An 11,787-nucleotide genomic window follows, 5' to 3' on the forward strand; every position below is an offset into this window, starting at 1 on the left:
CGTGTCCGTGTCCCGGCTCCCGCGTGTCCGTGTCCCGGCTCCCGCGTGTCCGTGTCCCGGCTCCTCCGTGTCCGTGTCCCGGCTCCTCCGTGTCCGTGTCCCGGCTCCCGCGTGTCCGTGTCTGGCTCCTCCGTGTCCGTGTCCCGGCTCCTCCGTGTCCGTGTCCCGGCTCCCGCGTGTCCGTGTCCCGGCTCCCGCGTGTCCGTGTCCCGGCTCCCGCGTGTCCGTGTCCCGGCTCTCTGTGTGCTGACTTCCAGCCTTGAGATGGTTCTGAGCTCATGGATGTTATGTAAACGACCTGGGAAGCCTGATGCCATGTCTGTGGGAAGAGCAGACACTCCTGCCCGTGTCCAGCCAGCCCTACCTCGGAGAGGACAGGCCCGAGAAAGTGCTGCCTTGGATCTGACTCCACAGCCTTGTCTTCCTTGTTGCTTTTCTCTACAGTATGTGCATTTTTAAAAATAGAGTGTGGGTGGAGTGCATCCCTTCCCATCCTGGTTGGCTGAGGAGGTGGAGTGTGGTCTGCAGTGGCCCGATCACGGGTTCCTGAGAGCTGCCCGTGTGCAGGTGATGTCATGACTGAGGAGCCAGGGAGAGGGGTCCGGACCCCCGTGTGCAGTGACATGAGGTGTGCATCTGCCTGGGACGGTGGTGAGCCACTGGTCTCCCGCTGTCTGGTCTGACCCAGGATCGTAGCTCTGACGTCAGGGTGACATGACAGCAGGAGCAGCGAGGAGGCTGCTGAGACCACCAAGGACACGTGCGGGCAGAGCTGGGTTTAACTGTCAGCTCTGGACTCCCAAGTCACAGGTCCACATCTGGAAGCCATCCTGAGCCATTGCACCAGGCATTGATGACGCCGGCCTGCTTGGAGGTCTGGAGGACCCCCAACAGGAGTGGGATCCCAAGTGAAGCCACGTGGGTTTGGGACATGACCCGTGTATCTCTCTGTCCCAGAGAGACTCATGGCACCTGTGGAGAGAGGAGGGGATTGGGTGCACGTACTTTCACTGACTTTGTGGAGCCACTTTGTTCGGACACCTTATATTCCTTGATTTTATGTTTTAAAAAATGAACATGTGCTCCTTTATCGCCAGGGTTCTGTTTTGGTGTCGAGGAAAGGGAAAGCTGCTGGCCGGCATGAACGCCTCCCATCCCGGGTCTTTGGGCCACTCACCCTCCAAGAGAGTCTAGTAGCCTAATGGTAAGAAGCTGTGCTGCAGTCCCAAAGTTCGCAGCCACCTGCAGCCCCGTAGAAGAAAGATGGCTAATCTCCCCCCGTGTGATTTAGTGCCCTGACAGCCTGCTGAGGCTTCTGGCTGTGAGTCGGTTCTGACTCGTTGGCACGGAGCGAGAACGATCCTCAGAGAGGCTGCCCTGGGTGACCCTTCAGCGGTTTGACCCCAGCGGCCATTCTCAGGAAGGGGACTGCTTCGCTGAAGATGGTTGTTAGGTGCCACCAAGTTGACTGAGTCCCGGTGACCCTGTGTGTGGCCCGGGGCCGATGGGGCAGCAGTGCTTTGTGCTGCTGGATGGTCAGAACTAACTGAGCACCGGGGCGGTGCATGTCACCCCCACCGGCCAGCACAGGTATGTGAGGGCAGCTGGCTCGTCCCCAGGCAGTGGCTGTGTTGGAGGCTTGGAATCCAGAAGTGGGCTGTTTGTAGAATTCAGGTGTATTTTCTGTCCGGTGACAATGGTTGCCGTTGGGTCAGTTCAACTTGTGACAGAATGAAGTCTGCCCCCACCCCCGAGCCGTGGATGTCGTCATGGTCATAGATGAGCTCCGCCTCAACCGCCGTGACGTCATCACGCAGGCCGTCCCCTGGAGGCCCCCTCACTGACCCTCTGCTTACACACCATGCACTGCTTTAGTGGTTGGCTGTTCTTGGTGGTGGTGCCGTTTTTTGTTTACAGAAATGTGTCTTCCTTTGCTTGTGATAGAACAAGTTCAGACTCAGAGTTATTAGTCCACCTCTGGGTGGACTTGTGGCTACAGTGAGGGTCAGAAGAGGCAGACTCACTGTCCGGACCCCGGGGGCCCCTCCGCGGGAGTTGTGGTTTTCCACATTCCGTGTTCCTCCTCGTGACACCTACCTGAGGGGTTAACACTTCCGTCAGCCACTCTGTGGAGCTCGAGCAATTGTGGCTGTGACTGAGGGGGCCAGGGCTCAGGAGACGGGACCCAGGACTTAGGAGACGGGACCCAGGGCTCAGGAGAGGGGGCCCAGGGCTCAGGAGAGGGGGCCAGGGCTCAGGAGACGGGGCCCAGGGCTCAGGAGACGGGGCCAGGGCTCAGGAGACGGGGCCAGGGCTCAGGAGACGGGGCCAGGGCTCAGGAGAGGGGGCCCAGGGCTCGGGAGATGGGGCCAGGGTAGAGACCCACTGCCCTGGGCAGGTGGGATATTCTGTTAGTGAAGAATTGCTTCTTCCTTCAGCTTGGAAAGCACTCGCCCGGACTCTGCAAGCTGGGGTCTAGTGTCTAGTCAGGGTGTCTGGCCAGGAGGGCTGCTGAGACGGGACAGAGCCTTTCTCCTGAACTGGTGGTGAGGAGTTAAGGTGGTCTGACAGGCCCACTGAAGGAGCCCTGGTGGTGCTGTGTATTGTGGTGGGTTGTTGGTTTTTTTGTGGTGGTTTTTTAAAAAATTAATTTTAATGAAAGTTTATAGACTTAGGATTTCCATTCATTCAGTGTTGCACTTTGCTCCTTGCTCACTCCCTCAATTCATTCTTCTCCTTGAAAAGTAAAAGAAAAACTATTTCATTGTTATGCAGTCCCTCCCCCCAAATCCACTGCACTGTGCAGCGTTCATTCTGGACTCCTGTCATGACAATAATACCTAATCACATATCCCTTTTAAACAGTTCTCTCCCTCATCTGTTTCAATGTAGTATACATATTCCTCCCCTCCTCTCTGTCTTCCCTCAGTCCCGATGTCAGTCCTGTTTTACAACAGTGGCACTATGCATTATTTGTCCTTTTGTGACTGAGATACTTCACTCAGCATAATGTCCTCCAGGGTCACCCATTTTTGAATAATATTGCATGAGTTCCTTGTTTTTGAATGCAGCGTAGTATTCCATTGTGTGAATATACCACAGCTTCTCTATCCATTCATTTGTTGGTGGGCACTTGGGTTGTTTCCAGCTCTTTGCTATGTGAACAAAGCTGCAATAAACATGGGTGAGCATATATGTGCTCGGGTGTCGTTTATGGTCTCTTTGGGGTAAGTTCCCAGTAGTGGAATTGCTGGGTCAAATGGCATTTCTATTTGCAACTTTTTGAGAAAGCGCCACACCGCCTTCCATAGTGGTTGTACCATTTTACACTCCCACCAACAGTGAATAAGGGTTCCAGTTTCTCCACAGCCTCGCCAGCATTTGATGTTTGCTGTTCTGACTGGGGTGAGATGATATGGTTGTTTCGGTGTTGTGTGTTTTGCTAACCAAAAGATTGTGGCAGTTCAAATCCACCAGCTGCTCAGTGGGACAGAGATGGACAGTCCCCTCCTCCAGTTGCAGCCTCAGAGACCCTGTGGGCGGTGGCCACGAGCCGGGATCAACGCTGTGGCGGTGCGTTTGGTTTTTGAGGGATGCCTGCTGGGCTCTGGGACACTTGGGCCATGTCCCTCTTGCACTGTGTGTGGCCTGAGCTGATACATGCTGAGCAGCACGGTGTCCCCTCCCTGCCGGGCAAATCACTGTAACCAAGACAGACCCAGGGCATTCGCCTCACCCTTGGCAGGCCCAGCCCTGTGCCCCTCTACCAACTGACCTTGAGCGAAGGTCCTCTCACGTGGTGTTGGCTCGTGCGGACTCAGAGTAAAGAGTCTGCAGATAAACACGCGATGGTATTTGCATACTGTAAGATTTTCTACAAGCAGCTCTCCTGGCATAGCAGAATTTCATCAGTGTGTAAGGTCCTTTGCACGTTATTTAGAAGAGTCTGCATCCAGCTCCGTTGTCCAGGTTCCTTCTTTGCAGCACGTTGGCTCTTTGGAACGCTTACTTGTGAGCCTGCAGCTCTCCCGGTGGGGCTGTGAGCTCCTGGGGTGAGAGCAGGTCTGAGCTCTGGGTCCTCCAGGGCGCGTTCTTGGTCCACACACACCAGGGGCAGCTCCTCCTTGCAGCCAACCTGCTCGGAACCTGAGAATGAGCTGGCCTGTGGAAGCAGAGGCCCCAGGAAAAAAGTGTGGAGCAGATAGGAATCACGAGCCCTGCAGGCCCTGTGGACAGTGGGCCTTGGATTTTTGGGAGCAAGTCCAGTGGAGTACGTCCCAGGTCAAGTGTCCAGGAGCCCCCAGCAGGTGATGAGAAGACACCAGGCATGCAGCTCTGGAGTGAGGCAGTGTGAAGCAGCCTTGTGGAGACCTGGGCAGTATCCAGCCTGCACCAGTCTGAGTGATGACAGAGACCTCGCCCCCTGACTTGAACTTCGACTTGCTTTGCCCTGTCTCAGTGATCTGTTGGGTTTGTTTGGTTTGTTTTTAAGTGTTTCAGTCCTGGCTCATGGCTCAAGTTGAGGAGCCTCTGTGAGCCTTGGAAAGTGTCTAGGACTTTGCAGTCCAACCAGAGTGGGCACACCAGCCGCCAGGAGCTCCCGGGTCTGCAGTCAGCGGGCCATTGGTGCGCAGTGTTGCCAGCACCCAGGGGTGTCCATTTCACCTAGAAATAGTAACTGCAGGTGCCGGATAAACACAAGGGAGGTGGGCTGGGGTGCAGGAGGAATGTTTGCACATACAGGGATCATCATGCAGAGTGTGAACCTGGCCTCTGTCCCCTCCTCCCGGGGTGCCCCAGACAAGTCCTGGGAGTTGAAGACCTCTCTGACAATTCTTCCTCCTCCATTTCTGTCTCTCCAGTACTAGTCAGCAGGACTAGCATTTCGTCCAAATCACTTTGGTAACTTTTCCCAAATATTGTTGTGGTGGCTGGATTGTAAATCTGGGACCCACAGAATGTCCCCCCATCCCCTCATTCCATGCAGTCACATGTGATGTCCATACGATAGGCAGGAACTGGTTTGGTGAGAGGGGCGGGGATGAGATTCTGCGTCCCCGAGAAGCTCCTGGGGTTGTGCCAGTCTGGGGATCCCACCAAGAGGGGCGGCACTGCTGGTAGACATGCAGACCAACTGAGAAAAGACACGTCAGCAGAACCAGGCTCTGGCGCCCAGCCGGCTGGCTTTGGCAGGTCACTGCGTCTCTGGCCACCCCCCTTTCTAGACAGGGAGCCACAGAAATGGTGCCTCCTTCCTGGTTGAGGGTGAGAATTCCGAGACCAGCTCTCCTCACGGGGCCCAGTGCAGCACCGGGCCGTGGACATGCACAGTACTGTGAACCCCACCTGGGCTCCCTTCCCTGAGTGGCCAGCAGCAGCCAGGCTGAGGTCTGGAGGCGCAGGGGCACTGAGCCCCCCACCCTGCCTGCTCAGCTGGTACACTCTGGGCTTCCTCTGAGGGTGCTCTCCCACCAGCACTCCTGTCCGGTCCTTTTAGCGTGGTCCCTGCTGGCTCTTGGGCTGACCAGCCAGGGTCAGAGCTTCTTGAGGAGTCTCAGACTGGCCTTGCCCCTTTTATGTCAGATTGACGAGCCCAGGGCCCAGCTGGGCGGACTTAGCACCAGCTCGTCCACTGCAGTGCCTGTCCGCTTACCAGGTGCGTGGTCTGCAGAGGCTCCCCTGGCCTTCCGCCGCCAGGCTCCAGGCCTTCCCCTCACTTAGCAGGCAGTTGGCCTCCAGCCCCTCCCTTTGCCCCCTCATGCAGGCTGCACTCTAGACCACTGCAGCTCTGGGCTGCATCAGGGATGGGGGGACAGACACACCCCACTGCTGCTCTGCTGAGCAAGAGCCTGTGTGGCCTGCCATCCCCTCCCCCAGCCCTCGGGAGAGTCAGTCCGTGTCCGGCTCACACTGTGTGTGTCCTTGTTGGGTGCTGTCCAGTCAGTTCTGACTCTCACGGCCCCATGTGAGTCAGCAGAGCAGCCCCGTCAGGTGTCCTAGCCTGTGGTCTTTGCGGGAGCTGAGCAGTGCTCCCTTCTGATGTACAGCCAAGCACATCACTCTGGGCACCACCAGGGCTCTTCAGCGATGTGTTCACGTCTGCATGCGTGCTTTCTGATACTTTTCTCTTACCCACCCCAAACCACAGCCCGACTGTTACCAGGGGCCATGTAGTCGATGCTCACGCACAGCAGCCCACTGTACAGAGCTAAGCACTGGCCAGTCGAGTGTCCTCCTCACAGTCCTTGTTCTTGGGGTCTTCCTCGTCACCAGCCTCGGTTTTACCAAGGATGACGTCCTTCTCCGGGAACTGGTCCCTCCTGATAAATGTCCTAATGTTGTTATGTGCCATCTAGTCGCTTGCGACGCAGCAGCCCTATGTATAGCAGCTCTGAACCCTGCTCTGTCCTGAGCCAACCTTTTTATCTCTGACACCCCAGTCCCCATTACCCCAGTCACTGAATCAATCCATCTCTTAAAGGGTCTTCCTCTCTTGTGCTGTCTCACCACCCTTCCAAGCATGATGACCCTCTCCAAGAACTGCTCACTCCTTGTACCATCCCCAAAGTATGTCAGACAGAGCTTCAGAATCCTTGCCTCCAAGGAGCAGCATGGTCTCACACTCTCCAGGGTGAACCTGTTCTCCTAGCAGTTCATGGTATATTCAGTACCCTTCTCCAGCACCACAGCTCAAAGGCATCAGTTCTCCTTCTATCATCCCTAGTCATTGTCCAATACATTGGGCAGAATCTCACCAATCTCCTTTCTGAGGAGGGAAGCTCCAGCTGCACTTCCTCCAGGACCGACTTGTTGCATCTTCTGGCGGTCCATGTTCAATACTCTGGCCAGCATCATAATTCAAAGGCATAAGTTCTTGTTTTTCCCCCTTTGTTTGTAGTCTAGCTTTTGCAGTACATGAGTCAGTTTAAAATACTATACCTCATGTCCGGTACCTTAGTCCTCCAATAGCGTCCAAATAGCATCCTTGCTCTTTAACATCTAAAGAAGGTCTTTTGTAACAGATCTGCGCAGTCCAGTAGGATCTGCCCCTTCCAGGTGATGGGTCATTTCTTGATTGCTGATTTTGGGTGGGGTGGGGTGGGGGGCGAGTTGATTATAGATTAAAGCAGAATGAAACTTTTTAAATTGTTATTTTAAAGAAAGTTTACCAAAAAGTTGGATTTTCATTCATCGTTGCACATTCCACTCCCCCACCCCCCCAAGTCCACTTTGCTGTGCACCTCTTATCTGGACTGTTGTCATACAGATAATGCCTGATCATATAGTCCTTTCAAACAGTTCTTTCCTTCATCTGTTTCAATGAAGTGTTCTTTATCTTTTCTTCCTTTGTTCCCAGCCCCTGTGTCAGTCCTGTTTTATAACAGTGGTGTGATACATTGTTTGTCCTTTAGTGACTGAGATAAAGTCAGTCACAGGCCTTTCTGCCACAATATCTCTGGGTGAACTTGAACCTCTGGCCTTTTCTTTAGCAGCCTCATGTGTTAACTCGCTGACCTAAAAGCCTCCTCCGTCCCCAGAAGTATCTGCATGTGACTGTTGGCTTGCTTGTGTTTGGGCTTCAAACTAGCATCTGAGAAGGCTGTCCCTTCCATTGTAACTGCCCAGGGCTTGAGCCAGAGAGAGGCAGCAGGGCGTGGGACGGAGAGGGACACCAAGGCATAGCAGTGCTGTCAAGCTAACTGGCCGTGACCCACAGGAAAATGTTTACCTCATGGCCCAGGCGCGTTTGCGTTCCTTGTGCCACTGGAGACCTTTGTCCACACAGGCCGGACCTGCACTGTCGCTGGACACTCGGGCCTCCTGTTCACTGGGAGTGCCAACCCTCTCGCTTGAGTCTTTTTTTTAAAAGTGATTATTATTTATGTGTACCGTCGAATCGGATCTGACTGGTACAGGAGGAGATTGTTCCTCCTCCTCCAGCAGAGCATCTGGTGGATTCGAACAGTGCACCTCTGGGATTGCAGTGCAGCTTTTTGCCACTAGGCCACCAGAGCTCCCTAGCTTGAGTCTTTTTTTAATTTTTATACTTTTTTTTTTTTTTAATTTTTATACTTTTATGGTAAGGTTAGGTTTTCATTCCTTCATTATTAAATATTCCCGCTCCCTTCCCTTTCTCCCTCCCCCAGTCTGCTTTGCAGCGTCCTCTTGCTCAAGATTATAGTCATCCAAGCTTGATTCTCAACCTGCGTGGAGGTGAGAACCCGCAGTTTACAAGGTGCTGGTCTGGGAAGCATCGCTTTCCAAGTCCATGATGGGGGTGAACACTCCTGTCTGGCAGAAGCGCATTCCTGGCTGCCGAATCGCCCTTACCACCAGCTACAGAGGGCCTGCGTCCTTCCCTGGTTACCGTCCTGTTGCCAGCTCGCTGGCCACTCGGACAGCACGTGGGGCCTTGTTAAGCTGGAGAGGTGCACCTTGCTTTATTGTCCTCCATAGACGTTGCGTTTTCACAGATTGCTGGTTATGACCATCCTGCATGTAACAAGTCTAGTGACACGTGTCATTTCAAGCCTCTGTGTCATGTTTCAGTGAGCCTCACAATATTTCACACTCATCCCTAAAGAGTCCCAGATCTGGGAAGCCCGCTGCCAGCAGGCGGATTCGGAGTCTCCAGCAGGCTTTTCGTGGCTGTAAATCTTAATGAGAGGAGATTGCTTGTCTTCCCCCCAGAGGAGCGGCTGGTGGATTTGAACTGCCAACCTCTAGGTTAGCAGCACAATATGCTAGGCACACCAGAGCTCGATAGGTTAGTCTAGTGAGATAACTTCAGTACCCACTGGAAAACAAGAGTTGGATGGCTCACTGCACTGCAGTATTTGCTGTATTACAGTGGTTTGGAATCAAACCCACAGTGTCTCTAAGTTGTGCCCGTGTTGAAGAGTATTAGTGACTCAGTGGATTAAGCCTTGGGCTGTTCATCACCGAAAGCTTGGCAGTCCAAACCCACCAGCTGCTCTGCAGGAGGAAGGAGGCCGTCTGCTCCTGTGAAGATTCAAGCCTTGGAGGCCTGGAGTTCTGCTCCATCTCACAGGGTCACCTGCGTCAGGGGCGACGTGGCGGCCATGGGCTTGGTTTGTAGCTGGTGTTGGTGAGCCTTGAATCTGTAGGAGGCATTTGACAAAGACTTTACCTCGTTTCATAGATTTCCACAAAGTTCTCCTGTACCCACGCCCACAAGATGGAGTTTGTTTCTCTGTGCGCACACACACACTCTCCTCGTGCACAGTCACCATACACACACACACTCTCTCTCTCTATGTCTCTCTCTCTATGTCTTTCTCTCTCTCTCTCTCTCTGTGTCTCTCTCTGTCTCTCTCGTCTTGCTTTGTTGGGCTTTGCAGGTCCTGCCCTTTTTACACACTGAATGTTTGTGACAACCGTGCATCAATCAAGCAAAGCTCCTGGAGCCATTTTTCCAATGACATTTGCTGTTTGTGTCTGTCACACCGTGGTCTCGCTCACAATAGTTGTAATGTTTCTGTAAAACTGTTGCACACTTCCTAGGCTACAGTAACTTGTAAGATGGGAAACAACCACAGAAAGTGTGTGGCTGTGCCGGTTGGTGTGGAAGGAGTGTGGGCCTCCGAGGCCGCCTGTCCAGCGTCTCAGGGTAGAAGGTGGAGGTGGAGGCGGTTCTTTACATTGTTTTGCCTGGCGGGAAGTAACATGCTTTCAGAAACGTCCAGCTCTGGGCTGACCTTACAGTCCTTCCAGGAGTGTGTCCTGAGCCCCCGTCTCGGCGGACCAGCTTCTCCTCGTGCGTCTGCCAGGCTCCCCTGTCTTCCTCATCACACTCAGAGCTGCCTGTGGCTGGTCTGTCTTTTTCTAAAAAGTAGTGTGCTTTCTTGACTGGGGGCTGCTATGTGCCAGACTCCTGACCTGGTCATTCTGTCAAAGGAGACAAATTACTCTTTGAATCCAGACCCAAACCAGAGGCTGCAAGCTGTCCATGGTTTTCCGCTCGCTGACCCGAGGAGGGGCTGTGGCGGTGGGTCCTTGGCTCCAAGGCTGCTCCCCTGTTGGCTGCTTGGCTCTGTGGAGACTTTTGGGTGCAGCGCCGCCCCATCTGTGAATTGAAGATGGGGTGTGAGACGTCAGTGACCCAGGAGAGACCTAGGTGGCCTCCCCCGTCAGGAAAAGACACAGAGGACACCCCATCTCCTGTCTGTGTGGCCTTCCCTGCTGTGTGATGGAGGTGACAGTGGGGTGCCATCACTGGCCTTTTGTTGGACTTGCTGTGGCTTCACCCTCACCCCAAGAGCCCCTCGTGGAATGTCCATTGTGGCAACTGTGACTTTGCCGAGTGCCCCATTGGGAACAGCCGGAGAGTGCCCTCCCTGCTGGTTCCCCACAGGTGTCCATCTCCCTCAGCGTAGCATCTCCAGTCCTCACCACGGCCTGGCCCCTCCGCCGAGGGACACTCCAGGCAGGCCCCAGCCCTGGTCTCCATGCTGGCAGTGTGCACCCATTAGGCCCCTGCTCCCCACAGAGAGAACACCCTGCTCCCCATACTGCCTGTGGTCTCCGTGCTCTGGGCATCTGTCTGTCCCCCCGACAGCACGTGCATGAATGTCCTCAAACAGGAACTTTGTCCCGGCGTCCGACAGCACATCCCACCGAGCCCAGTGCTGGATCGGACGGGGTCCCTCCAGAGCCGACCCAGCTGCTCCCTTACCCCCCCCCCCATGGTGGGCAGGGCTATGCTGTGAGGACCCCTCTCCCCCAAGCACAGCATGGGGTACATGCCTGTAACAGACATGTTAGATAGAGAACCCAGGCACCAAGCATAGTTCAGCACTGCCATGACCCCTCTGCACCTAGGGTCACAGGTGGCATTTCTGTGCGTTCTCTTAGCCACTCTGATTGACACCTGGCAGCTGCACCGGCCTCCAGAGTTGCTGGTTCACTGACCCTGGGGGCGTGACAGAAGTGTAGAGCCGGGGTGACCACCGTGAGAGCTGTCCCCCACCCCCACGCCTCTGTGTAAAAGCCACTGTGGTGGGAAAGCATGGCATGGCAGTCAGGAGCTGCTGTCTGGGGAGACTGCAAAACGGAGATGGAGAGCCTGCCTCCCGCTAGGTGTTTTGAGATGTTGAGACCCAGTGAATAAAGCACTTGGCACTCAAAGCAGAACGGCTGTCCAGTCCCCTGTGGGGGCAGGAGGGGGATCGCGTAACACTTGCAGTTTGTCTGGTGGCTTAGTTCTGCGGGGAGCCTGGTGCTTTCTGAGAGCGGTGACAGCACCCTCTAGTGCTGACAGCCTTCCTGGTGCCGGGAGTCAGGTGGTGACAGAGCAGGACGTCCACGGGTTCCCGCGGCTGACCTCTGTACAGGAGCAGGCTTGGCTGCCCGTGGAGCTGCTGGGGCGGCAGGCTGCCAGCATTTGTGTCGTTAGTGGAGCACTGGACCACTGTGTCCGTAGGCTCCTCCAGGGTTCCCGTGTGGTGGGCAGCGAGGGCAGGGTGTGAACGGAGCGCAGGGAGGGGCGGGAGGAGCAGCACAGCATTCAGGTCACTGCCCAGGCCTCCTCTTTCTCTGCAGTCCTGAGGAGACACGTGCTTTGGTGTGGCTAAAAGTGTGAGCTCAAGTTCAGCCTTTCCTTCACTTCCTGGTTTTGTGGTCTCATGCAGGTTGCTTGTTTGGGGTCTCTGTTTTCTTGTCTTTAAAATGGGTCCAGCAGGGACATTGACAGGGTGCTTAGAAAACGAGCCTCATGGGCTGTGCGTGGCTGGAGGACTGAGCTCCTGAGTTCCCGAGAGCTGTCTC

Source organism: Elephantulus edwardii, unplaced genomic scaffold (assembly GCF_000299155.1).
Source record: "Elephantulus edwardii isolate Elephantulus edwardi_28Jun2011 unplaced genomic scaffold, EleEdw1.0 scaffold00048, whole genome shotgun sequence".
Classification (NCBI taxonomy): domain Eukaryota; kingdom Metazoa; phylum Chordata; class Mammalia; order Macroscelidea; family Macroscelididae; genus Elephantulus; species Elephantulus edwardii.